Genomic DNA, 12654 nt, shown 5'->3' on the forward strand with positions numbered 1-12654 from the left:
AGTTGATGGTACTTGGCATATCAAGGGTTTCTGTTATGCTGTTTGCCAGAAAGGTAATCTCTCAACTGGTCCGAGTGTCCCAGGGCACACATGTTCGGCTTTGGGGGAAAAGTCACAATTTCAGGTTCACTCTTTGCTTGCATCTTGTGTACATTAATGGCCTCATAGCTGAAGTGCATTGAACTATTGCTACACTGTCCAAAGCCTGCAGCGTAGCTCCTTTGAGTCAGGGAAAGGTTTCTCTGTAAAGTTACTGAAGGCTGAAGCTTGAAAACTAACACTGGAGGTTAGAATCAGCGTGTTCTAGTGGGAACAGTGCAAGGGTAGCTGACACCAAGCCTTTCTGCACTATTTTTAATCCTAGTTGGGACTATATGGGATGGCTTGTGCCTTCTTGGATGTCATTCTGCTTTTATTCCAGGGGTTTCTTCTTGTGACTCTGTATATATGTGTGTATTGCATGTGCATAGGATCATATGTCCCAGAAATTATGGCATAATCTGTTTTCCAGTTTATAGAGTGAAAGATTGCATGAATCCCAGCCTTGTGACAGAGAAATCTTATATGTAGATGTAAAATACTTCTCCTTGGAGGGCTGGCTTTCTGATGGGCTATAAACGGATTGTTAAACAGCAATGCGAGGGGTTGTTAACAAGCTGTTTCTGAGAGCATCACCCTGGTCTGGTCTGAAAAGGTAATGTGTACATATTGCAGCTATGAAACAGTTTGCCTGTGGTGCTTATATGTTGGTAGGGTGTGTGTGTGTGTATTTTCAGTGGTGAATGAACTGAAAAGATAATTTTTAAAATCAAGGTCCCTGGTGGCTCAGAAGGTAAAGAATCTGCCTGCATTGCAGGAGATCTAGGTTTGATCCCTTTGTCGGGAAGATCTCCTGGAGCAGGGAATAGCTACCCACTCCAGTATTCTTGCCTGCAGAATCCCATGGACAGAGGAGCCTAGCGGGCTACAGTCCATGGGGTCACAAAGAGTCAGACACGACTGAGCAACTAACACTTTCACTTTCTTTCGTAGTTGATTTACAATATTGTGGTTTCAGGTGTATAGCAAGGTGATTTGGTTATACATGTATGTATGTGTATACGTGTGTATATTCTTTTTTCCGATTCTTTTCCTTTATAGGTTATTAGAAGATACTGAATATAATTTCTTGTGCTATGCAGTAAATTCTTGTTTATTTTGTAATAATGTATATCTGTTAATCTCAGACTCCTAATTTATCCCTTTCCCCCTTTCCCCTTTGGGAATCATAAGTTTGTTTTCTGTCTGTGAGTCTGTTTCTGTTTTATAAATAGTTCATTTATATTTTTTTAGATTCCACATATATGTGATGATGTCATATAATATTTATCTTTCTCTGTTTGACTTCACTTTTAGTATAATTTCTAGATCTGTTCATGTTGCTGCAAATGGCATTATTTCATTCTTTTTTATGGCTGAGTGGTATTCCATTGTACCACATCTTCTTTATCCATTCATCCATTGATGGACACGTGTCTTGGCTATCGTAAATAGTCCTGCTATAACACTGGGCTGCATATATCTTGAAAAGATAATTTTAAATGTTTTTTATTTGCTCCTATGTCAGTGTCCACTTTCTCCACTGGGATATGTTTTGGTTGTTGGTTTTTTAAGCTGGCTTAAATGAAGCGGTATTCGGTCAGTACAGTGTGTGAATCAACCAAACTTCAAAAAGCTTTAGTTAATGTTCATGGTAACACCCCGTGTGAATAATAGCTGCCTTAAGGTTTTAGAATCACCTCCCAATAAGCAAACTAACATCTATGTTCCAAGTTCAGCGAAGCAGAGTTCCTCATATGTGTCAAATCTTATTTGAATTTCTTGTCACATTCACGTGACATAGCTGGAAATTGGTCCATGCCAATTTCTGCTACTATTGGATTTTAATGAGCACGCTTTCTTGTTACTAGGTTGCCATGCTTCTACTGTGTTCACAGCTGCTGTGTTGAAAAACAGGTGTCTGTTATAATCCCCTGCCTGGATCAGTTTGCTAGTCTGGCAATACCTTATTATTATTGTTTTTTATTTACTTATTTTTGTCTCACATAGGTCAGAGGTGTTGATGAGCAGGATTAAGGAGAGAGAAGATGGTAACTTTTCTTGGTGGAGATTTCTGTTAAAAGAATCTAAGAATTGTAGCATGTAAAGATAGAGCTAAAGAAAACTGTTCAGGATTCGAATCACAGGGAGAAGAGCCAGGACGAGCATAGTAATAATAGTTCTGCCAAGTCACCTCTGCCTAATTCTTCAAAGGCCAGTGTGGCCACAAAGCCATCCAAGACATGGGGAGTGAGTGATGACTGTCCTCCGGTCCATGGAGCACTCACGGACTCATCCACAGTTGCTTCTCCACACTTCTGGATCCTGTGCAGTCCACACCCCATGTATCTTGTGCTGTCCTTTCTTCTCCATCCTGACTAGCGCTGTCTTCCCTCTGGCCCTGGACTCTTCAGCTGTCTCCCATCTGGTCCTCCTACCTCCACTTCCTGCTCCTTCGAAACCAACCCAGAATAATTTTTTTTTGTTTATTTAGCTGCATCAAGTCATAGTTGCGACACATGGGATCATTGTTGTATTATGCAGGATTTTTCATTGCGGTGCATGGGCTTAGTTGCTCCACAGGCATGTGGGATCTTAGTTCCCCAACCAGGGATCAAACCCACGTCCCCTGGATTGCAAGCCAGATTATTAACCACTGGACCACCAGGGAAGTCCCCAAAATGATTCATTGTAGATAAGAAATTGATCACGTTCTTTCTGACACTGCAGTTCAAAATGCAGCCCAGCTGTTTATCATGGCAGTGAGGCCTTGGACAGGCTGACTTTCTAGAATCATCTCCACTCCCCCCACCCCCATTCCACATTGTACTCCAACCAGTACCTGCCCTCCTCCCAAACCACATGATGAACTTTTATTATTATTATTATTATTATTTTAATTTTTACAGTGCTGTGTTGCACACGATGAACTTTTACGCCTGGAGTCTTGCACAAGTCCTTCTGCTGCCTGGTAGCAACTTGTCATCTTAAGCGTTCCCTGGTGCTGTTGGGTACATCATCCTTCAAAGTCACTGAACTTGTCTCATTACTGGCACTGGTCCCGTTATAGTTTAATTGTGTATCATCCTCTAGCTGAAGTGAAAACACACTGAGAGCAAGAGATTGATGAATGGATTCATTCTCTCTTCTCATTGTGCAGAGCCGTGCCTGGTATAGAGAAGATCCAGTGTCCTTTATTTAAATTGAATTTTTTAAATCAGCAAATATTTATTAAGCTTCTTTATGTGCTTGGTGGTTGCTAGGCTCTGTGCTACATAAGAAAAGTATTAAGTACAGTCAGCATGCGTGCTAAGTCGCTTCAGTCATGGCTAACTCTTTGCAACCCCATGGACTGTAGCCCGCCAGGCTCCTCTCTGTCTGTGGAATTTTCCAGGCAAGAATACTAGAGTGGGTTGCCATTTCCTCCTCCAGGGGAACTTCCTGACTCAGGGATCCAAGTCACCTTTCCTGAGTTGGCAGGTGGGTTCTTTACCACTGAGCCACCAGGGAAGCCCATAGGTCCACATGTTCCCAATGAATAGGCACATCTATGATACTGCTGAGGTCATGAAGGGTGTGCCTTTTCAGAACACTTGGCTCCTACAGCTCATACCTGGATGACGTGGTGGTGTCAAATTTCCTCCTGCCGTTGTCCTCCTGGTCTAGTGTCTCCACTGCCAAGACTATTGATGGAGAGGCCGTTCCCTTCTCGTCCACTTCCTCTCTCTTCCTTCCAGCCTTACCAGACCCAACGGTAAGCTTACTCTTCTGGGGACTTGGGAACCTGTGCTTAGCAGTGAGGAGAGCTGGGTTCTTGAGAATTAACGCAAACCATCTAGTCTTAGGATTCTCTGCCTTCTAGTCCTGGAAGGAATTATGGTCCTACTCTAGCAACCTGCTCAAGATGAACTTTCCAACTTCTGTGACTATCTTTAGGGCCATCAGTCACTATTTTCACTTGAAGTTGCTTAAAAATTGACCTGCCCAGAGGAAGATTTCAGGACATGTTCCTTAGGGAGCTGTTGATATAGAAACAGGAATGAAGTAACCAATGCCATGCAATTGTGTGGGCGAGGCATCCCCCTCCACCAGGAGTTATCATATTTTCCAAACCCTAAATTGTGACATTTGATCTGATAAAGGACTTCTCAGTGTTTTTCGTTTTATGTGGCAAGGCTTACAGATATTTTAACAGTTTAGCTCTTGTCGAAAAGAAAATCGCATGAGATTAGGCCTGTTGAGGAACAGGCTTCCTGCCAGCCGGCCCACCAGTGTGGCCAAGGTGACACTTGGTGACCAAAAACACCGCGCTCTGTACCTCCTCCATTTCTACCACCCTTGGCTGGTATCAAGAAGGACGAGTGAGTGTTTGTCTTTCTTCTGAATGAAATTTGCAAGGACACTTAAGCCTTCTGCTTTAGGGCAGAATCCGATCATGGGCTGCGATCAGGAAGAAGCTCTCTCCCGAGGTATCAGATTGCGTGCTTGCCCAGTCAGGTGTGTTCCCTCTGTTCAACACTCACAGGATTCTCCCTGGCCATCTTCAGAGCAGGATGTTGGACTGCTTGGCCAGCAGCCTGATTCCTCTGGCAGGTCCTGCACTCTGAGATGGCAGGCAGTTGTCTGGGGTGCTCTTGAACTTGGCTTTTCTCCAGCCATGTTGGACAGACCTCAGGGCCATGTTTTCAGACCCCCACAACTCTTTGCAACTCTCACTTTGCAGGAGACTTTCTCTTAGGTGCTTAGCACTATTCTAAGAGCTTTATTATTTTTTTTTTAACTTTTTATTTTGTATCAAAGTATATATAGCTGATTAACAATGTTGTGATAGTTTCAGCTGGACAGCAAAGGAACTCAGTCACACGTATACATACATGTGTCCATTCTCCCCCAGACTCTGCAGGGGATTTGAAATTGGGTCTAAGTGAATCCGCGTGCCAATGCAGGAGAACCTGGTTCAATCCCTAAGTCGGCAAGATCCTCTGGAGAAGGAAATGGCAAGCCGTTCTAGTATTCTTGCCTGGGAAATCTCATGGACAGAGGAGCCTGGTGGACTTTGGTCCAATGGGATTGTAGAAGAGTCGGGCGCAACTTGGCGACTAAACAAAAACAGCTAAGTGTGTACACACATACTCATGCATGTACACAAACACATACACACACACATTCACCTTTAAAGAGTTTTGCCCCAAAAACGAACAAAAAAAAAAGGCAGAGGAGTTTTACATAAATTCACTTTCCTTTTCCTGGGCTTTACTTGGGTTCCAACACCACATTCAACCCACATGCATTCCCAGAACATCAGAATGCTGTTCTCAGCTAATAGTCAAATTCTTTAAGACCTGCAGGAGCCAATCTCAAGCTTGTGTCATAAGTGACTTTGAAGTGTGATTGAAAAGAAGTTGGGGATAGGAAGAGACAGACTTTTTCTTTTTCTTTGCTCAGGCCGTGGCTGTACAGCCTCTTACACAATAGGATAATTATCCCTGGATTCCCAGGCTGGCCGGCCTGAGTCTTCTTCCTTAGCATCTCTATCTCCTGGGGCCCAGTGTTTCCTTCTGTCTCTATTCTTAGCTGACACAGCTTTCCCGTTCAGTTCCCAGGTCCCTCCTCATCTTCCCCCGGTCTTTCTTCTCCCAGTAAAGTTATTTTGGGGAGCACTTCCCATGTTCTATTCAGATGTGAATCTTCTTTCTCTTTATTAAAATAAGATTTTCTTCTTCATTTCATCATGCATGCTTCTTCCCAGAATATAATAAACCCTTGCCCTCCAGCCACATAATGTCTGGTTTGTGAACCTTTAAAACAGGGTGTGCTGGGAATTCTCTTCAGTAGTTAAGACTATCTGCTTCCACTGCAGGGGGCATGGGTTCAATCCCTGGTTAGGGAACTAAGCTCTCGCATGCTGAGCTGTACAGCCAAAAAGTAAAAACAAAAGCAAAACACCAAGCAGTAGGGTGTGCTGATGTGAATTCCCCAAAAACAGGTTTGCTCTATCCCAGGACCAGGCATTCAAATACCCTGGTGCCCACTTGCTCATCTTTGCAGTCTCTTACCCTTTTTCCTTTGATGATTCTGCCCCAATCACGTTCCTCCCCCAAATTACTATTTTATTTATTTATTTTATTTTTAAAAGTTGAGGTATAGTTGCTATATAATATTATAGTGTTGCAGATGTACAGTATAGTGATTCAAACTTTTTAAAGGGTTATATTCCATTTATAGTTGGTATAAAATATTGGCTGTATTCCCTGTGTTGTATATCATTGTGATTTATTTTGTACCTAATCGTTTGTGCCTCTGAATTTCTTACCTCTAGATTGCCCCTCCCCCTTTACTCTCTACACTGGCAGCCTCTAGTTTGTTCTCTGTCTCTGTGAGTCTGCTTTTTTTTTGTTACATTCATGAGTTGGTTGTATTTTTTAGATTGTACACACAAGTGATATCATGCAGTATTTGTCTTTCTCTATCTGACTTATTTCACTTAGCATAATGTGCTCCAAATCCATCTGTGTTGTGCAGATGGCAAAATTTCAGTCTTGTTTTATGGCTGAGTAGTATTTCATTGTGGAGAAGGCAATGGCAACCCACTCCACTATTCTTGCCTGGAGAATCCCAGGGACAGAGGAGCCTAGTGGGCTGCCGTCTATGGAGTCGCACAGAGTCAGACATGACTGAAGCGATTTAGCAGCAGCAGTATTTCATTGTATAGGAATTCTCCAGGCAAGAATACTAAAGTGGGCTGCCATTCCCTTCTCCAGATGATCTTCCTGACCCAGGGGTTGAACGTGGGTCTCCTGCATCGCAGGCAGATTCTTTACTGTCTGAGCCACTTTCAAATGACTATATATAAGCCACATCTTCTTTATACATTCATCACACTTGGGTTGCTTCCAAATCTTGGCTATTGGAAGTGGTGCTGCTGTGAGCATTGGGATGCGTGTATCTTTTCAAATTCGTGTTTTCTTTTTTTTTTTTTTGGATATATATCCCTGAGTGGAATTGCTGGGTCATGTGTTAAGTTCTATTTGCAGTTTTTTGAGAAACCTCCATACTGTTTTCAGTACCTCAATTTACATTCCTCCCAACACTGTACAAGAGTTCCCTTTTCTCCATATTCCCACTGGCATTTATTATTTAAATTCTTTTTGATGATAGGCATTTTGACAGCTCTGAGCTGATAGCTCATTGTCCCAAATTACTGTTTTTATACTTACTTGTTCAGCTTGGTTTGTTTATTTTGTAGTTTATTGCTTCATTTTGTCCTTTAAGTTTTTCTTGTTCTTGAGGGTACACTGATATTCCTTCCTGTTAGAGATTTTTTATGCCAGTTTTCATTACCTAAATTTGCTAAATGGACATAATAGTGAGTGTTTGGTACTTATATCAAGCTTGCCTTTCAGAAATAAGGAAAGAAAAAGTAGATTTTTGGCAGCTTTCAGTATAGTGATAATTTCAAATTTATAATAACTGAGAAATAGTTCATGTGATTCTGATAGAGTAGAAGCTTGAAAGTTATTCTTTTTGTAATTTATGTGGCTTTCATTCAGTTTGGGTAAGAAACCGAGTTTAACTGTAAGAGTTTTTCAAATAATGCCCTTAGAAATTATTATAATTACTGCTTTAATTTCAGCAACTAATAATTAATTTCTGTATGTTAAAAGAGTTTTAATGTTGGTGAAATATTACTGTGGAGTATTATCCTATTGGGAATTATAATTTTCCCATTTTATAATAGAGCTTATAGTGCATGATGTATTACATATAAGTACTGAAACTGCACTTCCTTAAATAGGCTTTCCTAGTCAGACTTTTACTGAAGTCACCATACTCTCTGACATTTCATTACTGCCCATTTGTAAGATTTTTTGGTACAAGAGTAGTTTCAACATACTCTGTTCTGGGAATAAAGGGAAAGAGTTGAGGGAATTCTGTTTGAGTCATACCAACCAAAGAGCAGCCTCATTTTGGGAATGAAAGCAGAGAAGTCCTCACTCTTCTAAAAATAGTGGGGAGAAGATTTAGGGAGGTTTGAAGACCAGCACAGCTATCGATTCTGATTGCCTCCTTGTAAATGAGAAGTAAAGCTTGACTTTAGTTTGGTGGGGAGGTGAAATTTCCTTCCACCTAAAAGCATGACACTGCCATAAGCATTACTCTTTGACACTTGTCTTGTAGGGTTAAAAAATGTTCTTTTCAGGATTTTCATCATTTCTAAAAGCTACTGGAATTTTATTAAAACCATATGTACTTTTTGGTGAGGGATAAGTGAGGAAGTGGGGCTTCCCTGGTGGCTCAGTGGTAAAGAATCCGTCTAGCAATTCAGGAGACCAAGTTGGGTTCCATCCCTGGGTCAGGAAGATCCACTGGAGAAGGAAATGGCAATCCACTCCAGTATTCTTGCCTGGAAAATTGCATGGACAGAGGAGCTAATGGGGTCGCAAAGAGTCGGACACGACTGAGCGCTCATGCACCAGAGAACTGGGGTCTGGCTCAGCACTGCTGCATGTAGTCTGAGCATTAAGAGGGTGCCAGTCAGAAGCCTCGTTGCTTTGACTCTTTCATTGCACCCAAGCTTGCTGTTCAGACCTTGGGTCTCCTGTGTTGGTGATGAAGGATGGCAACAAGCAGCTTCGTGACATCTGTCTAGCAGTTCTGACTACTGAGCACTTGTAATTCAGAAGATAGTTGTTAGAGTTTAGACACTCAGAGCTCCAGCTTTAAGGGGTTTCAGACAGGGCTCAAAGTAGAACCCAGGTCTTCTGACTCCCTCCCAGTTTACTGATTTCCAACTCAGAAGTTGTTTTCATTTTAGGCGTGTTTTCTAAATAGCAGATCTGCTGCTGCTGCTAAGTCGCTTCAGTCATGTCCGACTCTGTGCGACCCCAGAGATGACAGCCCACCAGGCTCCCCTGTCCCTGGGATTCTCCAGGCAAGAACACTGGAGTGGGTTGCCATTTCCTTCTCCAATGCCTGAAAGTGAAAAGTGAAAGGGAAGTCGCTCAGTCGTGTCTGACTCTTAGCGACCCCATGGACTGCAGCCTACCAGGCTCCTCCATCCATGGGATTTTCCAGGCAAGAGTACTGGAGTGGGGTGCCATTGCCTTCTCCAAAATAGCAGATCAGTTCAAGTCAAATCACTCTACTTAGTGGGAAGAAGATTTTTAACCTCAACCAAGTGAACAGAGTGAATACGTCTGCTTTTCAGTTGGGTGTTTTGGTCATGTGAAGAATATCACAAACTCGGAAGGTCTTCATTTTTTTAATTAAAAAAAAATACCCAAAGTGATTAGGACCAGTAGAGTGGGAAATAGACCTTATACATAACACACCATATCCTCCCCTGTTTGGTCACCTGCAGTCCCCTTAGATGTTTCAGGGCTCATTTTATTTATTTATTTTGACTGCCCTGGGTCTTTGTTGCTACATGTGGGCTTTCTCTAGATGTAGAGGGTGGAGGCTACTCTTCAGCTGTCGTTTGGGGGCTTCTCATTGTGGTGGCTTCTCTTGTTGCAGAGCACAGGCTCTAGGGCATGCAGGCTCCGTAGTTGTGACATCGGGCTTTAGTTGCTTCACAGCTTGTGGGATCTTCCCAGACCAGGGATCAAACCTGTGTCCCCTGCATTGGCAGGCGGGTTCTCAACCACAGAACCACCAGGGAAGTCCTCAGGAAGCCTCCTTTTAAGGTGAGAGGTTGTTTTTGGCCCTCCTGACCACCCTGTTTCCTTCAGCTTAAAAAATGTGATGGTAAGTTTTTAATTTTACAATGTACTTTGATGCTGAAAAGGAACCCATTCCCAGCCCAAACTGAATCGCCTCTGAGATCCTATTAAAACAGCGAATGCCCTGAACACCACTAGATGAAAATGCTTTTCTAGGATGAGCTCAAAGCATTTCATCCTCCAAATAAAATCTATCTGCTCGCACTTAGATTGTTCAAAGGCAGATGGTAGGCAATTGAAACAGAGAGGCAAGCTGGCAAAAGGAAAAATAAAACCACAAATATCTGTACATGAAGGTGATATACGCCCTTGCCAGCCCCCCTCCTAACTTCGTTAACACAGCAGTGTAGCAATTAAGTAACACGGGAACTCAGACTCATATGGCTAATACAATTGTCCTCCGTTAATGGGGTGAAACAAAGCTTGCATATGATATACAGTGCTGTTCACCCAGAGGCAGAGCTCAGGGAGACTTTAAAAGGGAATCAGCAGAGGAGCCCATAAAGGATGGTGCCCATACCTGATAGCCACCTTACTGCAGCCTCACTGACCCTCACCTCCTGTCATTGGGGTCCCTGGTATGAAATATTTGCTCTTTAGAGTTACCACGTCTTAAGGAAAAGGACCTCACTGTAATACTGAGCTTCAGATTGGAGTGAGGAAAGGAAGGTGCCCAGCAGATTCACTCAGAACATCGCAAGCCTGCACCCCAGTTTCCTTGTTTTTGTTTGGTCGCTAAGTCATGTCCTATTCTTTGCGACCCCATGAACTGCGCACCAGACTTCTTTGTCGTTTACTATCTCCTGGAGTTGCTTTGTGGGAAACTCCAAATTCACCCGGGATGCACACCGTTGCCATCTCATGGCTGCATGATGATGAGAAAGTCCTTTGTGAAACCCTGGCGCTCCTCACTAACCTTGAACTTGAACATTCAGTGACAGAAGGGAAGGGCGAGTGTCTCAGCTGCTGGAGACAGTACTTGTGAGCGGCTCTCTTGTGGCCCATTTGTGTCCCCAGTGGTACCAGGCCTGAGTGCATGGGAATGAGAGGGGTGGGCCAGGCCGTGATGGAACAGCACTTGAGGCAGGTGGGCGGGCTGAGTGAGGAAGGGGTGTGGGGGGCAGGATGCCAGAGGGGTTTCCTCTGCGAGAAACAGTCTGGGACGTCTGTGAGGAGAACTGGGCACCTCTGGGGAATAGTCGGAGGAAAGAGGTGACGGTGCTGAGCAGAATGAAAGAAAGGCTCTCTTAGTATTGAAGGAAACCACTGTGAGGACATTAAACTACAATTTCATTTAAGAAGTCAAGTGTTACAGATTTTTTCTTTAATTTTTAGTTGTGCTGGGTCTTCACTGCTACGTGTGGGCTTTCTCTAGTTGTGGCAAGTTGGGGCTACTCTTCATTGTGGTGCTTGGGTTTCTCATTGTGGTGGCTTCTCTTGTTGCAGAGCATGGACTTTAGAACACTTGGGCTTCAGTACTTGTGGTGTATGGGCTTAGTTGGCTCATGGCATGTGGGGTCTTCCCAGACCAGGGATCGAACTCGTGTCCCTTGCACTGGCAAGTGGATTCCCAACTACTGGACCACCAGGAAAGTCCTGATTTTTTTTTAAATTTTTACTTTTTGCCCGTGGGCACATCAGATCCTAGTTCCCCCACTAGGGAGTGAACCATGCCTCCTGCATTGAAAGTGCAGAGTCTTAACCACTGGAACTCCAGGGAAATCCCAAGACATTAAACCTTCTGCTGACTAAGTAACTGATGGACTCAGAAGAGTTCCATATGTGAAAAGATAAGAAAGTGAAAGTTGCTCAGTTGTGTCCGACACTTTGAGGCACCAGGGACTATACAGTCCTTGGAATTCTCCAGGCCAGAATAATGGAGTATTTTTCCCTTCTCCAGGCGATCTTCCCAACCCAGAAATCAAACTGGGGTCTCCTGCATTGCAGGTGAATTTTTTACCAGCTGAGCTACCAGGGAAAAGATAGCAAAATCAGGACACAAACCTTGAACTTTTCAGTCCCACGAGTTCACATGAGGAGCAGTGACATTGGAGAAAGGAACACACCCCTTCACAAATCAGTGTTTTGTCCGCCAAGCCCTCCACGTCATACAATTGTAGTTGTTCCAAACACGCTGCTTTATCTCTTACATAAGAGAGCTGCTCTCACTTTATTGCTGGATTCCATTTTCAGTTCTTTTTGTGCCTAATGGTCCCGCACGTGATCCTGGTTAGAAATTGCCAGTGAGGGTTGTTAGAATGACCTTTCCTCTCCCCACAAGCCCAGTCAGAGCCGGGCCCCTGGTCTCCAAAGCAGGATTTGGCAGAGATTCACCACTCTCATGAGCGCAGCTCAGTGATAAAGCTCAGGAATGGCATGGCCGGATTGTGGAATTCGGTTGGAGCAGGTGTCATTCTTATCCCTCCGCCAATGCGCACGTACCCCAGAGACTTTTTCTTTACTCAGAAAGAATGACGTCCCTGCCCCCTTCTCTAAAAGGGACCGGGTAACAGTAACACATGTGTAACTGACACGTTTTACCTTTACCTTGGGGACAGCGAGCCCCCCTTCCCCCCGCCAGCCAACAATAAAGAATCCAGCCAACAATAAAGAGCCTGGGCTCGCGTGGCCAGATCGTTAGCTTCCTTCCTTTCCCGCCTAGATTTTTGGGAAGCCCTGGCTTGCTCACTGCATAGGCCCTGGGACATAGTGATGTAAAATGCCAGAGGATGTGCAAACAGGCGGCTGGAGGGAGAAGGAAAGCAGGAATTCTGGGCCAGAGAGTAGATAGCTGGCCGGTGGCCCAAGAAAGGAAACTCGGGCTTTTTAAAGTAAAAAAAAAAAAAAAAAAAAA

General features: G+C 43.7%; 1 protein-coding gene across 2 annotated transcripts in view; it reads left to right on the top strand.

The window, feature by feature from the left end:
- ETV6 (ets variant 6) overlaps window positions 1-12654 on the top strand; it is a 288421-nt gene that overhangs the window by 14832 nt on the left and 260935 nt on the right. The window lies entirely within an intron of this gene.

Source organism: Bison bison, unplaced genomic scaffold, assembly GCF_000754665.1.
Source record: "Bison bison bison isolate TAMUID 2011002044 unplaced genomic scaffold, Bison_UMD1.0 scf7180017864390, whole genome shotgun sequence".
Taxonomy (NCBI): Eukaryota; Metazoa; Chordata; class Mammalia; order Artiodactyla; family Bovidae; genus Bison; species Bison bison.